We start from the raw sequence: 19501 nt of genomic DNA on the forward strand, positions 1-19501 counted from the left end.
TTTTTTTTTTTTTGACTTAGTGTCTCACTCTGTCACCCAGGCTGGAGTTCAGTGGCACCCTCACGGCCACTGCAGCCTTGGTCTGTTGAGCTAGGTGATCCTTCTGCCTCAGCCTTCCAAGTAGCTGGAACGATAGGCACATGCCACCATGCCTGACTGATTTTTTGATTGATTGTAGAGACGCGGTTGCCCAGGCTGGTTTCAAATCCCTGGACTCAGGTAGTCCTCTCGCCTCAGCCTCCCAATGTGCTAAGCTTACAGACGTGAGCCACTGCACCTGGCTTCATTTTTTATTTCATAGCTTTTTATTTTGACTCGTGCAAATAACAATAATCTTTTCAATTTCTGCTCTTTCCCTTGGTGTCATGAGAAAAACAAATGATTACTATCTCATGATGATCTCTATTTTCATCTTTGATTCTTCCATAGTATTTTATTAGGGACTATTTCTAACTTTCAAATCTTAAATATCTTTTGCAGTGTAAACCTATATTCCCAACACCTAGATTCTACAGTAACATTATACTATATTTACTTTTTATATATCTGTCCATGTTTCCATTCCTCAATCCATCACATCAGTCTATTTTGATGCATTTTGAAGTAAACTGCAGACATCAGTTATTTCTCTCAAATACTTCAGTATGCATATCATATGTATTTGACATATATATATTTTTGCTTTTGCATTTTACATATAGTTTTAGTTTCTTATAGCTGCTGAAGCAATTACCACTAAATGGGTGTTTTAAAACAACACGATTTATTATCTTACAATTCTGGAGACCAGAAGTACAAAATCAGTTTTACTGGGTTAAAGGTGTTGGCAGGGCTGGTTCCTTCTAGAGGCTCTAAGGGAGGAGCCATTTCCACCTTCTTCCAGCTCCTGAAGACTGCTTGCTTCCTTGGCTTGTGATCCCTTTCTCACAACACTGTAATCCTTTTCTTCCATTGTCACATGTCTATCTCTTTTGTAGTCAACTCTCTCTTTGCCTCCCTCTTATATGGATCCTTGTGATTACATATAGAGTGTCCCCAGATATTCCAGAATAGTCTTCTCATCTCAAGCTCCTTAGCTTAAATCACATTTGTGAAGTCTCTTTTGCAATGTAAGGTAACATTCACAGATTACAGGACCTGTGGATCTTAGGAGCCATTAGTCAGCATACCTCACAGGCGAACATTTATTTCATCTTTTTTTTTAACAGCATAAGGTAAAAATCTGACTTAATTTTTTCCAAACTCTTGTTCCAATTATTAACAAGTACAAATATATATTTAAAAATTAAGAATTCTCAAGTTTGAGATGATACTTTTAACACATATTAAGTTTCTCAAGTTTTCTCCATACACTGAATTCTTCTGAAATAACTAACATATTATAATAACTTGATTTATTAAATCTAATTCTGGATATTTTGTCCAGCAATATTTCTTTAAATTTGTATAAAAACAATTTAAAAATGGGAGACTATAACTTGGTTGTTGTAGGAAAATGAATACAAGTTCCTATGTAACAATTTATACTCTGCCAGAGTATTTATATCAGAAAATTATTTTATGAGAATAAGCTGTTTGAATTTATATGTGAAATATAAGAATTAGCAATAAGAAAGAAAGAAAGGAGGAAGGAAGGAAGGAAGGAGGGAGGGAGGGAAGAAATAATACCCACTCAACTCTGTTAGATAATAAGCAATCTGCTAAGACAAATGACAATCAGGATCAGAAAACAAACCAGTAAAGATAAAGATATTTGCATCAAAATCTTAATGCTAATTCTAACAAGTTAACATTAGCATTAACATTTGAGAATTATCTTTGAAAGTTATCTTTCTTGCAGTAATGGCAACACTTACACATCGCTTTTTCATTTTTTTTGCCTGTTGTTTGCAAGTTATGGAATTAATAACACTTAACCATTATAATGGAAACAAAACTTTTGGCATTGTAATATAGTTGTTAACCTTTGATAAATAAACATTTGACTTCACCAGGGGAACACATTACTGGATAAATTCGCCTTGTTGAATTTATCAGGCCTGATTCTAGAGAGTATGTTGTCAATTAAATGGTTATATAAAGTATGCTTTTCATTAAAAAGGATGATGAATTTATTGCTATGGCCACACCCTAAATAAGTATATTTCCATGTTAAGGTTTCTTTGTAGTTACTAACCTAAACTATGGAAATTAATTCTTTATATGTTTGTCAATTAATTATAAATAAATTCTGTATGTACATATATATTTTTAAAGTAGACTTCATTTTTACAACAGTTTTAGGTTCACAAGAAAATTGAGCAAAAAGTACAGAGAATTCCCATATACCCTCTGTCCCTTACCTCCATTCCCATCCATAGCCACCTTGACTATAAATATCCTGTACTAGAGTGGAACATTTGTTATAATCTATGAATGTACATTGCCACATCATTATCACTCAAGGTACATAGTTTACATGAGAGTTCTCTCTTGGCATTGCAGATCCCATGTGTTTTGAGAAATGTATAGTAACGTGTATCCACTGTGGAGAAATATGAGGCTTGATTAGGCCAACATCAATTGGGTAATGAAGGAAATCTCAGAATGATATTACAATAATTGTAAAAGCTGAATAGCCAGCTGAAAACCATTTGCTGTTTGTTAGTAGCCAACAATGAAAGTAGTTAACAGCAGGTTTCTGCTTCCTGACAAACAAAAAAGTAGTAAACTACTGCTGTTTAAAAGACAAAACCTGGGCGAGGTGGCTCAGCCTATAATGCCGTGCCTTTGCGAGGCTGAGGTGAGTGGATTGCCTGAGCCCACGGGTTTGAGACCAGCCTGGGCAGCGAGACCTCATCTCTACAATAAAAAAAAATAAAAAAAAAAAAAAAATCAGTCGGGCGTCGTAGCGCATGCCTGTAATTCCGGCTACTTGGAAGGCTGAGGCAGAAGGATCACCGGAGCCCAGCAGGTCGAGGCTGCGGTAGCACTCCAGTCTGGGCGACCGAGTGAGACTCCAACTCAAAAAAAAAAAAAAGAAAAAACCTCAAGCTCTGCTAATTCTGCTTTCCATTATGCAGTCATAAAGAAGAACAAAATCATGAACTTCTCAGCAACCTGGATGGATTTAAAGCCTATAATATTGAGTGATCTTTCAAAGAAACAAAAAACTGAGTATCACATGTTCTCACTCATAAGTGGACCTTGAACAACTATGGTAATACTACAAGAAAAGGATTGATGGTAGTGAGAAACTGCGGGGGGTGTGGGGTGGGGGGTGGAGGCTGGGGGTGGCAGTAGTGGGAATCTGACTGGGGAAGGGGGCATACCTCATCAACAAGGTTACCTGCACAATGAATATTTGTATACCTAACCCCGAATTGTACCCCACAATTTTAAAATAAAAAATTTAAAGGTGAAAAAAGTAAATAAATAAATAAAAAGATAAAACCTTACGAACGAGCTGCTTTGCAACCACTGGCAATGCATGTAGTCCATTTACAAAACTCCTCAATGCCCTGCAGGCAATTCCCAGCCCACACTGAATCTTGATATCGTAGTATAAAAGCTTTTATCTAGCTCCTGCCTCTTTGCAGGCAGCAAACACTGTCGCTGCTGTCCTGTCTGTTGTGCCCTTCTTAAAGTATCTTCCTTTTAATAATCTAATTTTCTTAATTCACAAATTTCTTGGTGATTATTTTCACCCTCTGTGACTCCCCCCATACCCAGCCTGCCACACATGGCATTTTGGTGGCCCATACAGGGATCTCTCCTAATGGGACCTCTTCTCCACTCTCTACTCTTCCAACTCAAGACTCTCAGTGGACTGTGTCTGAAACCAGGGACAAGTGATGTTTCCTGTCTGGGCCTACCCCTCTGGTGGACCAGAAGGTCCCAGAGGAAGGAGTATCAGACTGCCATCACCCAATTGGGTGAGAAACAAGAGTTTGACTTCCTTTTCAGTCTTCCAGCAGACAATCTCTGGTAACTCTCTGGCAAAAGACACGTATTTGGCCAGGGCTCTTGGGTAGCCTGAAGGTCAGAGGGTAAACAAGTTCAATTGACTTGCCAGGAATGGGGGCAAGGCTCTCTCTTCTCTCTTCTGGTCAAGAGCTCCCATATTCCAATGTGTGGCACAGCTGACAGCCAGAAGCTCATTCAGAGCAAACTCACACATGTTTAGGGAGACCCACTTCTCTCTCTCTCCAAATATCCTGTGAGGTCAGCTAGTCTTCCTGCTCTGGACCCATCAAACCTAGTAAGCTCAGCCAGCACCTGACTGGTGAGTCTTCCCTCCACCCTCTTTTCCAGACCTAGTCTGATCACCCAGTGTCCTTGGCCTTAGGATTCTACCCTAAGTATCTTGGCCCTTGGCCAGAGTTCTTCTCTATCAAGTGGGACACCCCTATAGAAAGCAAACTCGTGCCACTTCTCAGACGTCAGAGATCTTTTCCAATATGTGGGATTCCCCTATGGAAGATATATCTCTAAGTGAACCCCTTTCCCTTCAGTGGATGCCCCGAGAGGAATTGGCAGCTCAAGTCCTTCACAGATGATTTTTCCTTATCCCACCATGGGACAAAAACCCTCCATTCCCTCAGACTCACATTCCTGGACAGCATTTTAAAACATTGGAATGAATTTGACCCTCAAACTCTCAGAAAGAAACATCTAACTTTCTTATGCAATACAGAATAACCTTCTTACCAGCTTCGCAATTAGCCAGGCCTCTCTAGACATTAGACAAAAACTCCAAAAACCAGATGAAGGGCCACAAACCCTTTTTCCCATGCTAGTAGATGTGACCTTCAATGTCTTCAACAAACAGGAGATGGTCTTAAAGACTGAAAAATAAACGAAACACAAAAGAGACAAGCAGCAAGCCAAATATATGGCAGCAACTATTGTCAGCTCCGGGCCCATACACAGGTCCCAGGTACGGTCTAAACTGTAAACCTGCACCTGAATGCCCTTCAAGCCAAAGGAGACGCCCTTTATCTATTATCACGGTAGCCAGCCAGGGCATATAAGGCATAATTGTCTCCAGAGAAAACTGCCACCCGAACCTTGCCCGAGGTAAAAACAAGAGGGACACAGATGCAGGACTGCCCCTTCCTCCTTGTGCAGGAAGGTTATCTCTCAACCAAAACCCCAAGCACAGGCTGACCTGGGAAAACAACAAATGCCTTTAATCCCATTCTCTAACTATGGGGAGCCTAACGAAGGGGATAATCTCCTTAGTGGCAATTGCACCCTCTGGTATTCTCCATCTCTCTGAATGAGCCTTGGGCAATTGTGTGTGTGGTAGGGAACAAAATTAACTTCTTAATCAATCTGAGGGCCACATATTCTGCCCTAACCAACTTTTCTGGATCCACTTTCCAGTCTTTATTCCTCACTAGCATAATGACCAACCCAGACAGGGATGTTTTTATTCCTTCCTTGTTTTGCCAAGTTTACCCCTTTACTTGAAAAAGCCATAATCTCAATTTTTGACCTGAGTAATCTCAGTTTTATGACCTGCATAAAAATTGTCGAGTGTGCCTTACTAAGTTCCACTGACTCTTTTGATATTCTAAACAACCCCCACTAAGCCAACTTCCTCTTTTCTATTTGAGCACACCATTTTTTGGTCATGTGAGGCTTGCTAAAAGATTTTGGGACAAAAACAAAACAAAAAACAAAAACAAACTCCTGGTCACTTTACCACACCTGGTTAACATCTGCTGAACAGACAAAGTTTTAAAAACTAGGTACCGTCTGTGTGGTGTAATAAGGCATGGAAACCGGCTGCTTCCATCCAATTACCCATACCTCATAACTTGTCCAAAAACCTTGTGCCAACCTTTTGTATCCTGACACATCTCAAACTGCAATTCGGCTGCTTAAATTTTTTTGGTTTTTTTTTTGAGTTGTAGTCTCACTCCTTCACTCAGGCTGGTGTGCAGTGGCATGCACGCTCACTGCCACCCCAGCATCGAATTTCTGGGCTCCAGCGATCCTTCCGCCTCAACCTTCCAAGTAGCTGGAACTACAGATGTGCACTACCACGCCCGGCTATTTTTTATTGTAGAGATGAGGTCTCGCCATGTTGCCCAGGCTGATCTTGAACCCGCGGGCTCAGGCAATCCACTCACCTTGACCTTCCAAAGTGCTGGGATTACAGGCTAAGTCACCAAGCCTGGTCGGTTGCTTAAATTTTTAAAATGCCTTAAAAGCAAAGATAACCCACCCTTATAGTCTGTTACCTCCAAAGCTTATTATGCATTATATCATTTAAGACAAAAGTACCTTATGTGCAAACATTTATGGCTTTCTATCAATGTTCCACAAACAAAAATCTGTTTGGTTATTTAAAAGTTTAATTCAAATTATGGAATTTTAAAAAGTCATCTATAAAAAAGGTAGAAAGGAACCAGCAAGCAAAAAAAGATGTAAAGAAATTTATTAGCATAAAGTATTTTGGTAAGGAAAGATGTAAAGGAAAGAAAATAATTTTGTATAAAAAAGTATCTTGTATGGAAAATTTTTGTCTCAAAGTAAAGTGATTGGACATTTAAGAAAAAGGGAACCATGGGACAAAACAGAGAACTCCAAGCACGTCATAAAGGGTAAGTGTAAGTCATAAAATGGATGGGAAGAGGAATGTGTAGAGGGAATTCTATGTGTAATTAAATTTACTAAAGAAATAGCTATTTCTATAAACTAGCCATTAATATTAAAATCACACTAATGATAGGCCAGAATGCCATTATGCCAAAGTATCAAGTTTTTTTCTTAAAACACTAATCTGTCAAAGACTAAATAACTGGTTTTAAAAAACTGTATTCTAAGGTAAAAATAATAAGATAAAACTAAAAATCTAATAAGCTATTAAAGGTTTACAAAAAATTAATCGTATGTATGGTCAAGTTTGCTAAAATCTACAGGTGTAATTTAGTTTTCTATAAATTAAACATACTAATTCTTATCCAGACTCTAGGTCCCTATATTAAAACAACAGTTTTTTTTTTCTTTTCTTAAAAATCTTACCTTAGCCGGACTCGGAGGCTCAGCCTGTAATCCCGCGCCTTTGGGAGGCTGAGGTGAGTGGATTGCCTGAGCCTGCAGGTTCGAGACCCGCCTGGGCAGCGAGACCTCATCTCCACAATAAATCAAAAAATCAGCCGGGTGTGGTAGCGCATGCCTGTAGTTCCAGCTGCTCGGAAGGTTGAGGCGGAAGGATTCCCGGAGCCCAGCAGGTCGAGGGGGTCACTGCACTCCAGTATAGGTGACAGAGTGAGACTCCAACTCAAAAAAAAAAAAAAAAAAATCTTACCTTATAGTAAACTAATTGATTAAATACATTTGGTTATAAAGTTGTGTTAAAATTAACTTCAGTGTTACCAGTACACTCACACGAAAATAAAATTTACTATTCAAAAACTAGTAAAAGATTTTTATTTAATTTTTAGATAAACTACAGAAAAAGGGAGAGAAAGGAGATGGATTGAGTTGGCCCCCTACTGCCTTTGTTGGTTTTGTTGCTTAAGAAAATAAGTCTCCTTTATTAAAAAGCAAGGATTTTACTTTTCAAAATCCTTAAATTATCACTTTGACTAAATAGATAAAACTTTTATCTTTTAAAAGTATTGTTAGTTATTTTTGTTATGTTTTTCAGAGTCAAAAGAAAAAAACCTTTTTCTTAGAGCTATTCCGTCTTTCAAAAATAAGTGAAATATGCTCTTGTAAGCTAAATTTAAAATGTATATCTTTCTCTCTACCTAATTTCTCCAAACTTTGGAAACTATTAAGTTATAACAGTATGGTTATTTTTATTAAGTTCAAAAAGAATCTATTCTCTTATGTAACAAAATGCAATTAAATACTGGATATTTTACCAACGCTTTGACTGGAATAATGTTTCAAAACAAACTGCTTTGAGAAATTAAGATTAAGATCTAGAAAGAACCAATAAAAAGCCCTTGAAAAAGTTGGTCTGGTACCGATTCATCACTAGAGGGCTTGTGAACCAGTGGTAAGTTAAGAAGTTTATTTACTAATGAACCTTGGAACCCTAAGTCACTTGGAACCACAAAAAGAGGACTTCACTCAATCTATTCAGGCAAGTCCTTGACTGACTCAAAGGCTCCTGGAAATTCCTTATGGAGATAATTATTCTTACTACCTTTTATGCAAATAAGGCTAAATCTTATTTTTACAAATAAATTAGTCCTACTATAATTTATCTTTAATAACAACAGAGAACTAGAGAAAAATTATGTTTTAAAAACTTTATCACACCTGTTTTAAATTTTCTTATTCATTATTATTTTCTAAAATTTGAATTGTATCCTAAAGTCTTTCCTAACTACATGTCTCCAAATTGATGTTTTCAAGTTTTTCTTCAGATTTTCTCAAAGTAGCTGTATTTTCTTGTTAAAGTCATTATCTTAATATTTTTTCCTGTTTTCTCATACTTATTTTCCTCTGCTTTCCAACATTTATGGCATTCTGTATATCTGTAAAAAAAAAAAAGAATCCTAACTTTCATGGCCATTTCCCTTTTGAGACCCCTGATAACTGCCTACAAATTCCCAAACTCAGAAACCCAAAATCTTGGATGATTCTAGACCTTCAATGCTTCTATCTATTCTGAGAAAACAAAACATACCAAGAAACAAACTTTAACATTTCAGCTTTACAACCCCTTACTACTTCCACACTGGCTGCCCAATACTTCTTCTTGGGTCATAATATCAGATAATATACCAGTTTTTTACGTTAAGTTTAACCTCTTGCCTAAAATCTGAGGAAGCTTTCTTCCTATGTGGGTCAAATGCATATATCTGCTTTCCAGTCAATTGGACTAAAACTTGTACATTAAGTTATTTAGCCCCAAACATCCAAACTACTCCTTCTAACCAACCTCTTCCAATTCCACTTGATAGTCCTAGCAAAACAAAATGAGCAATCCATCTAATTCTTTTACTCTTTGGATTAAAATTTTCCACTGGAGTGAGTATGAAAATAACACAAGTCTCACAGCCCATACTTATCACACCCTATCAATTATAAAGATGGTCCTCATGAATATCTACCTGGAGACTGTACTCCTAGTTACTCCCATTCCTGGGATCACTAATAGGTATTTTAGTACTCCTTCTTTTGGGTCCATGAATCTTCAATTTGCTTGTTAAATTTGTTTCCTCTAGAATTTGACAATTTCACCTTCAAATGATGCTGTAAACAAGTTATCAGCCTTTCCCCAGTGATGCCTACCAACTCTTATAAATCTCCCTTGGATTCAGCTAAAATCCAGTTTCGCCCTAACAGGCTTCCTTTTTCTGATGAGTCCCTTCGCCATATTCTAAATTCCACAACCCAAAACAATAACCCACAGGGCCCCAGATAGACCAACAATCATAAGTGGGGCCAGCACAATGCCCCTGTTTAGCACAAAGTAACTACAGAAAATGAAATCATCACCCTTATGCCAAAGATTTGGTGTTGTTGCTCTGTCAGAGAAGAATGTGGAGGGACATAAGGCCCAATTAGGTCTACATCAATCAATTATTTTGGGTGAATTATTTTGGGTAAATTATTTTGAAGAAGAAAATCCTCTTTTTGTTTTTCCAAGTAACTTAGGGTTCCAAGGTTTGTTAGGGAAAGAATCACAAGTTGGCAAACACAAATTCAGCTCTAAACCCCAGCTAGCAGGTGGGCTACATTTATCAAAGTAGAAGAATGCATGCAGTAATAATCAGAAAGATGTGAACATAGGACTGAAATACATTGTAACCCACTAGTGTTACACCTGATAGGTATAACTGAAAGTACTCTAGTCTGACCATGAGAGATCTGACATAAGTCATCATGATATAAAATCTGAATCTCTCTCTCAATATCCAGACCTAGCATTCCTTCAGTTAAGAGAAGGTGGGGCCATGCTTGAGGTCTCATGCCCACAATACCATCACTTTGGGAAACCGAGGCAGGATGCTTGCTGCAGTAAACTGTGACCCTGCCACTGCACTCCAGCCTGGGTGACAGAGTAAGGCCATGATTCAATGAAAAACAAACAAACAAACAATAAATAGAAGGTGTGCAACTCTAAGGCAGAATATGTTAATCACTTCACAAATACTTTCCTTGAATTTTCTTTATCTTCTTTTCTAAGATACATACATCCATTTATCAGTAAACTTGCACTTAGGAGAAAAAATAACTAGACCTTTGAATTTAATTGGTCGGTAACTCTAAATCAACTCCTATTCCCAAGACCCAGAACACCACAACCAATCAGGAAGAGTAGAGCCTGTGAAGCGAACTGATGAATGTAGTTTAAATCTGATTTCATCTGACAATAATCCCAGTAGAATACTGGGTTCATCTCCGAGTCTACCTGAAATATACAATGTCAATAACTAGAAGAATCCCAGCCTGAATCCCTGGCACTGTGGAGTACCATGACAATCTGGACAGGACATCTCCCGACCCTGATTATGAGAAGGTAGTGAGTTCCTAATCCATTTGTGACACCATTATTTTGGGTTTTCCTTTACAGTCAAAATAAATCTCAAGTAATACATTACTTAATATCCTTCCAATTATTTTCCTAAGTTGTTTTTGTTGTTTTTAAATAAGAAACTTAATTAAGAAGCATCCACATGTTCTCACTTAATCCTCAAACGCATCAAGTGTTTGGCATTATTGTTTTCACTTTATAAGTTAAGAAACTGGGGATCAGAAAGGTTAAAGATATTTCAAAATATCACAGGGAAGTATGTAGTATATCCAGAGTTAGAAACCTCATTTGTTTAATGCCACACCCAATTCTCTTGATGCTCATAAAATATTACCTCCTAAGTTGTGGGTTTCCTGCCTTATGAGGACTACTTGTTGTCGTTGTTAAATAGGGAATGAGGTCGTTTCCTAAGAGTGGTAGGGATGGTGTAAGACTAGTAGAGAGGGATGATGAATATTTAAAGTAAAAATAGAGGGAACCTTGTAACTCAAAGTGTGGCTGTCATTCAAGTAGCTTTGACATCCACTTGTAGTAGCTTGATAGAAATCAAATCTCAGTTCCTCTCCCAGACCTTCTGAATCCAATCTGTATTTTTAAAATATTTCCAAGTAGCCGGGCTCGGTGGCTCAGCCTGTAATCCCGCGCCTTTGGGAGGCTGAGGTGAGTGGATTGCCTGAGCCCGTGGGTTTGAGACCCGCCTGGGCAGCGAGACCTCATCTCTACAATAAATCAAAAAAAAAAAAAAATCAGCCGGGCATGGTAGTGCATGCCTGTAATTCCTGCTACTCAGAAGGCTGAGGCGGAAGGATCGCCAGAGCCCAGCAGGTCGAGGCTGTGGTGGCCGGGAGTGGCCACTGCACTCCAGTCTGGGCGACCAAGTGAGACTCCAACTCAGAAAACAAACAAACAAACAAACAAACGAAAAACTCCAAGTAATTTGTATGGATAATAAAGCTTGAGAAACACGGGGCCAATCAGACTGACTTCCAGGCTGTATTGAACGACCAGTTGAGATGAAGACTACACGTTTATAAGCATCAGTATTGATGATAACTGATCACAAAGCCTAACTTGGTGACAAAGCTCAATTCCACTAAAATGTCAGATCTGTGCTTTCTCAGGCTTTCTTGTGTTTGTATCAAGGACTTAGGACACAAAGCTGGCTGAAAAAACCTTAGGGAAAATGCACTGCAAGGATTTGGGGAGAGGCTTTCTTCTCATTCAAATAGATGAATAGAAGTAAACTCCTGACTTCTTTGTCTCCTATCTACTTGTGATACATGGGAGAGTAGCAGTCGTTTTGCAGTCTTAAAGGTACTGGTGCAAAGACCAAGCCACGATAATTACCTGATGAACCAATCTTAGATGCACTGTTCCTTTGGATTTCCTGCTAAATGAAATAAACATCCTTATTGTTGAACACCTTTTCACTCATTTTTTCCACTACTTGTATCCTAAGTGAAATAAAATGGTTTTGTGTTTTTTCTCCTAAAAGTCCTTAGAACATTAGATTATGGTAAAATGAGGCAAATTACAGAATTACTGGAGAAATTTCTAGGGCAAATATGTCTGATTAAATACATTTGAAAGTTTAGGCAAGTGTTTCCCTATACCATCTGTGCCAGTGGCTTGAGAATGGGTAAGGATATGACAAGAGTTAGAGTGATGTTAACGGTACGCTCAAAAACAGAAAGTCAATATTTGATAATCACATTGGGATTGAGAGTTAGAGGAACAAATGTTGTTGGAAAGAAAATATGAAGATTTCAGAGGTGAAGAAAGTGTTATTCCTGCCACGTAGGTGGGTGAATGAAGTAGCATTAATGTGAATACCATTAGAGCTCAGGAGTCAGTCAAAGAAGTATGTAACTAGCTTACCGGTTGAGTCAACCTGATGGACACTGGAGTCACTTGGAATTATGATTGATCTTGAGATAGAGATGTGATTTGATGATTAGGGGCATGATTCAGTCATTAGAGAACAGCAACATTTAAAAAGGACTCAGAGAAGGACGCACATGGCTTGTGCGTCCTCATAGAAGAATAAGAATTCTCTATACATTATAGAGAAATGTGTCAGGAGGCATGCTCGGCAAAGGGAACAGTGTGCACAAAGCTCATAGAGAAGAAGATGCATTCAGGGAATGGTGAGTAGTTCCATGCTGCTAGGTCAGAGAGAAGAAATAAAGTGTGAGTTAACTTATGAAAGACTTATAAGTTATAACAAGGAATTTGAAATAGTCTGGCTTACACCTATTGCTGATGATAGTCATCTAAGCTCAGGAAATTAAAAACTTTTACTCTTTTTTGTAAATAATTATTCACAAAACAGATGTCCCTTTGCCTTTTGTTTGTTTGTTTGTTTGGACCTTATGCATTACTTGAAGACAGGAGAAAAATAGACTTGATCTAATTACAATTGTATTGTATTTGTTTTAAGAAATGTATTTGGGAATGATTAGATGTATTTCATCTCTGAATGAAGGGGAGGGGAGAATGAGATGAACACACATTTTCCAGGACAATGATTCCATGGTATATCAGTCAGTTTTTGCTAAAACATTGGGTCACTCAATATCAGTGGCATATGAGAAACAATAATTATTTATTGCTGTGGTTATCTGTAGCTCTGAGGATTCTATGGGGTTCTGTTGGACTTCCCTGGCTCCACCAGGGAACAAGACTTTGCTGAGTTACATTAGGCCGTTTTCAGCTCTGTTGAATACTACTTAGCTCTACCAGGCCTTGTCGGGTTCCCCTGAGTTCTGCTGGGTTAGACTTAGTTCCATATAGCTTTTCATTCTAGCAGCCTGGTGGAAGAAGTAGCTACTATTGGGGATATAATGTTATGATGAAAGACCAGAGCAAGAGGACAGCAGCTCAGTTGTTCTGTGGCATTTAAAGCTTTTCCTAGTCTATGGAGTAAAGTTTCTCCTTGACCAAATTCTAGCCAAGTACCTCTAAATCCACTTCTCAACTAGGCCTCAATCTAGCTTATAAAAATTGCAGACTCTCAGAAAAAATAATTTGTCCACATTTCTCTAACTTCCCTGAAAGGATAGCCTGAGAGCGGGAAGCCATTTTTTGTCTTGTTCTTAAACCCTTACACAATGATGGGAAAATGGAGGCTATGTCCTGGAGAAATGCATTTTTTAATCTTGTTCCTAAACCCTAACACAATGATGAGAAAGTAGAAGCTATGTTTTGGAGAAATACATACTGTAGGTAAAGATTAACTTTGCCAACTCTGTCTTTTCAGAAACACAGACTCCTTAAACATGAGCAGCCTATTGTAATTTGTCTTTTTTAGAAACCCAGACTTCTCAAGCAAGACCAGTATTGACCCATTGTATATTCAGTGCCTGGTGACGAGGACCCCCCTCAGGGTCTCCAAGACGTCCACAAGTGGTCAACAAGGAAGTCACAGCAGTCACGTCTACCTGACTGCAACATCTCCAGGGAAAAGGATTTAAGCAAGGGCTCTGGGGGCTCCAGCGCCACACTCATCTAGAGTGTAGGCCTGCTTCCTGTCTTTGGGAAATGAACCTTTCTTAAATAAATATTTTCTTCTTTCACCTCTTTGTGTGTTGCAATTCTTTGCATTACTCAGATCTCTGGTTACCAGCGCGCATCTCTGGCACGCCAGCTCTGATGGTGCTGAGCCTCCCCATCCATCCACCCTCACCTTCCATAATCTAACATTCCCCAAACCCACATAGAGAGTTGAACAAAAACTAGCATAGTTTCTAACAGCTCAAGGCTGCACCCCTAGGATGACTGACCCCTTCCCCTTTAAGTGCCTGCCTGAGAAAGCGCAATGCTGCCTGGGGAATTTACTGTTTGTTCCAACCCAAACCTGGAGACAGGCAGGTAGGCCCCTGAACATTCTCTTTAGAAAGCTTACAGTTATAAATCCTTTCTCCTACCTGTGAGATGTAAATCTTCTACCACCCAAAACTATCTTCTCAAGGACCTGAGAGCATGTCTTTGAATGCAGATATTCAGAGAAAGAACTCTTACCATATCTCCCAGTCCCTATGAGTAGACAAAGGTCAAACTTTAACTTAACAAACTTGCTTTAACTTGCATCACTGCCTCCTGTCATAAAGATATAGACATTTGTTTCTCCTCCAGATAAGTACCAGTTAACAAAGGCAGATGTCCTAGTCACATTAGCCAACCCTTTTTTCTGCCTTTTGTAAATTTCCACTTCCCTGACTCTGCTCAAACCCCTGCTATTACTGCTCCCTACTCCTCATTCTCTATTTAAAACTCCCAGTCACCTCTGCACACATCAAAGTTGAGTTCAGTTCACACTGGATCTTTTTCCTATTAAAGTAATTTATTGCTGAATAAAAATCTATCTTCATCACTTTAATGAATGTCTGATTTTATTTTTGAGAGTAGCAGATGTCACATCAGCTTATATCCCAAAGCATGTTAAATGACCAAGTTGCAAATCAATGGAAGCAAGAAAACATGACAAGGTGAAGAATGGGTAAAAGATAAACCAATGATAGCACACATGGCTATTTAACAAAAATGAGTGCTAAAGATTCCAGAAAGTGATTTTCCTCTTAAAGGAAGTCAGTGTTTTTGACATAGCAAATATAAATAGTAAAGCTCACAACAATGTTGCTATCTTAATAATAGATGAATCAACACAAAATTCCCTCAAGAGAACTAAATTTATAAATTTAAAAATGTATAAACTTTAATATCTGAGATATGTTTTTGATTTTCATCCTTAACTGATGAGTAATGTTCCAGTGTTCTTTAAATGGTGGCCAATTAGTTGTACTGCCTTATTATTAAAAATGTGTATTTTATAGTTAAAAATAGAAAAAGTCATAAAAATGTCTGGCAAATTAGAAGTCTAAAAAATATCCAAAATGCCCTATCTGCTATACATTTTATTAAAATATTTTCACCAGATTTTATTTTCAATTTATTTAACAACAACAAAAAACTGATTGCTACTTGATGTACCTTGTCAGATTTCTCACAGTCATATTTTTTAAGCCATACTAGAAAAGATAACATCAATTATTAAGACAATATTTTCTTTAGTGAAATTGTTCAGTCATTTAAATTCAGATTCTCTATGTTCCAGCAGATAGTACAAAATGTACTATTTGGATGATGTTTACAGTCCAGTGTCAAAAAATAGTCTCAGAAAATTAAAGTCCAAGCTGGTGCATGTTTTCTTAAGTTCTGTGATATTTGACTTGAAGGAAAAAGAACTCTGCAACATAGTGACAAATTTGAAGTAATGGAAGGTAATCTACATTCACTTTAAATTCAGTGAGCTTAACATCTTCATCAATTAGTTGTGGGTGGAACAATTGATCACAGTGGTAAGTGGACAATAATATTAATGATGGGTAGCTAATGGGAGTTAGCCTGGTAAAGTATTCTAAATTGGGCAACCCCCTCAGGTCCCCTCCCCCTGTGGGAGCTTTTCTGTCGTCTCAATAAATCCTGCTTTTTTTTTTTTTTTTTGAGTTGGAGTCTCACTCTGTCGCCCAGACTGGAGTGCAGTGGCCGCTCCCGGCCACCGCAGCCTTGACCCGCTGGGTTCCGGCGATCCTTCCACCTTGGCCTTCCGAGTAGCCGGAATTATAGGCATGCGCTACCACGCCCGGCTGATTTTTTGATTTATTGTAGAGATGAGGTCTCGCTGCCCAGGCGGGTCTCAAACCCGCGGGCTCAGGCAATCCACTCAACTCAGCCTCCCAAAGGCGCAGGATTACAGGCTGAGCCACCGAGCCCGGTTTAAATCCTACTTTTTAAAAAAAGATTCTAAAGTAATTCATTACCTTGTTCACTACATTAAATGATCACCTATTAAGTGGAAAGTTTACTTTGTTTTGTGAATTGGAGAATACAAGAGAAAGGAAAGAAAAAAATAAATAAAGTCTTTGTCCTCCATAAATGTGTTGGGCAGTGAAAAGTTCCAAGAATTGATATTAAACAGTTATGTGCTTGAGGTTGACCATGACATGGCCTGTTCACACGGTGGAGAATGGGGTAAAGGGAAGGAGGAAGCTTGCCCTTTAGAGAGAAGAATTAGATTTCAGAATTATTTGAACAAATTGGAGCCTTGTCCCAATTTGAACACTGCCAAAATAAGATTTAACGAGAAGCAAATTTAGAAAAATAAATGGTAATTGTAGTACATCAGTAGATATTTTTAATGTAAATATGACTAAAATTTATATGGTGATGGCAAATGAGAGAGCAAATCAAATGATCTAAATGATTGGGTCAGATTTAAAATAAAACTGATGACAGCAATAACAATGATAACAAAATCATAGTGAGTTTCAGGACAATAATTCTTTATGATGGTCCATGCCATCCTATCAGGAAGTAAGTGTCTTTAATGGGCGGGGGTCAGATTTTCTTTAGATGATTAACTAAAAGGGGCATGACTTTAAAAAATAAGGTTGGACAATCTTATTCTGGAGTCTTTCTTGCTCCATTGTACAAACACCATTTTGTCCCATTGAAATTCTGAAGTTTAGAAGTGAAGCCTGCCTTCTTCCTCGTGTTGTATGGAGTCTATAGAAGGTAGTGAGTAATTCAGAGCCCTGGCATTTGGGAAATGACATGAGACTATCCAGGCTGTTTTTTAAAGGGAAATTTTCCTTCTATATGACAAACTATTTTCAATGGTGACATCTCCACCATTCTAGGTTCCCTAGGTTGGATATAGAGTGCCTTGGTGCCAGCTGAGGTAATGTTTCCTTTCATCACTTGTTCAAGAGAACCAAACATAGTATAAAGTTGTTCAAGTAAAACTACTGATAAAATTGATAAGATATTGTTTATGAGGAGAATTCTAGACTAAGAGATCCTGCTTGCAAGCGAGACACTTCTACCCTGGACATGTCTGCACAGTTGCTTTGCTGATGTCGCTTCCCTGCTGGATCCAAACCAAGAGGATGCTCTTGTCACCACAGGGATTTTCCTAGGATCAGCCTAGATTCTGGTGTGTCTCCTGGACTTTGTCTTCTACCACCTCAAATAAACTGACCTTGTCAGGGCACAGAAGAGCCATGATTGACTCAAAAAGGTCTCCAAGGGCTCTCTGGAGACATCTATGATTACAGTTTCAGCCAAATTATGGTTTTAAAGTGGTTGAACTAGATGATTTTTTAAGTCTCCCCAGCTTTCACATTTTATGAGTAAATAGAGTTTGTGGGTAGGACTAGGAACACACCCATCCAGTTTCTCTGGGAAAATGCAGTGCAAATCCAAACAGCCTCAATAAATGGAACATAATCTATTAAAGTTGGGAAGTGAAACATATAAGCATTGGATCCCAAGTCCTGGGTCACTTTGCTACTCCAGAATCTAAAATAATATTACATGCTACACTTTGAAATTCTGTTAACATTTTACACTATAATTATACATTTGTTACAATTAATGAACTGATATTTACACATTATTAATTAAAGGCCATATTTTATTTAGATTTCCATAGTTTTTTCTAATGTCATTTTTCTGTTCGAAAAATTTTAAACATAGGAATGTTAGGTGAGATTCATAAAAATTCCATTTTATAAACTATTCAGAAAATTGCAGAACTATCATGTCTGTTTGGAACAATACTAGTGGCTGTCAAATATGTTCTCCCCAAAAGCATAATTTTTACTGTATGGTTTGAAATAGTTTAAGATCACTTCTGGTGTTACATATTTCGTCGTTTAAACAATGGATTTGAAATAATCAGCACCATAGTGATTATAAAATTAAAGAAACAGAAATTCTTAGTCTTGAATGCATGCCCGACAGTCTGAGTATGTTAGAGGCTGGTGGTTTAACAGGGCTTTCTCCAAGTTAATTTCCATGTAAAACACAATGTTCTTTAAAACAAAAGCAATGAAAAATGCCAATTTGTACCTTGTTTCTATATTATTAAGTTTGAATGGAAACCAGGGCAGTTGTTTAGGTTTAGAACTGAGACCAACAACCAAAAGTGTTGTTTTCAGGGTAGAATGCTTTATCACTGATGTTGAAATCTCCAGCCAAAGCAGACAAGCATTTATTTGTTTCATTATCATCATTATTGTGTTTAAATTCTAGACAGACAATTCCCCCTTCCCTTGTCGAGTGTACCTGCTGCAGACCGTTCTTAACCCTTCACAGAGCCTTAGGTGCAAATCTCAGCTTCCTTCAACTATTTTCACAATAATTCTGTTTGCATCACCCAAACAAATGTTTTGTAGTTCTAAAAGATGTACTGAACCAGTGATAAGAACAGGACACAGTTTGTCTCTTGTTGCCGTCCCCCTGAAACTCCCAGACTGATCCTGTTTCAACTTTCTCCTTTAAGAAGCAACAAAGAGCTGGGCTCTGTGGCTCAGCCTGTAATCCCAGCGCTTTGGGAGGCTGAGGTGAGTGGATTGCCTGAGCCAGCGGGTTCAAGACCCGCCTGGGCAACTTGGCAAGACCTCATCTCTACAAAAAATCAAAAAAAGGAAAAAAAAAAAGAAACAACAAACAAATTCTTTCCTTGTCACTTTATCCATTTGGAAGCCTCTTAAAACTCTCTTTCTTCTTTGCCAAAATTATTAATAAAATTCTTAACAAACACGTGCCCCTTCATAAAAGGAATTCTCATAGGGACTGCCAAGAGACTGGCATCTCATCTGTTTTGTTGTATAAACGATCAGGTCATATACAATATTTGCATAGAGTAATTATTTTTTTCCTCATACTATTCTTGTTTCTAGAATAAAATATATTCGTAGTTATCGATCGTTATCGATCATGCTCATAATTTGTAGCTAGAAAAGTCATAAAAAAAAGACATGAAATGACTCTTCCTTCCTAGGCTCCTTGTAAACCTGATTCTATAATTTGTCTCAGATGCTTAAAAACCATTGTACTCAAAACCTTTGTCATTGATTAAGCCCCTTTATTAATGTTTTGAGGGAAGCAAAGGGAAGAATTCTTTTAGACATTGCTTGCATATTAATAAGCAACTATTAAGTGCTTGGC

Source organism: Carlito syrichta, unplaced genomic scaffold (genome assembly GCF_000164805.1).
Source record: "Carlito syrichta isolate Samal-C Ts95f unplaced genomic scaffold, Tarsius_syrichta-2.0.1 Scaffold309042, whole genome shotgun sequence".
NCBI classification, from domain to species: Eukaryota; Metazoa; Chordata; class Mammalia; order Primates; family Tarsiidae; genus Carlito; species Carlito syrichta.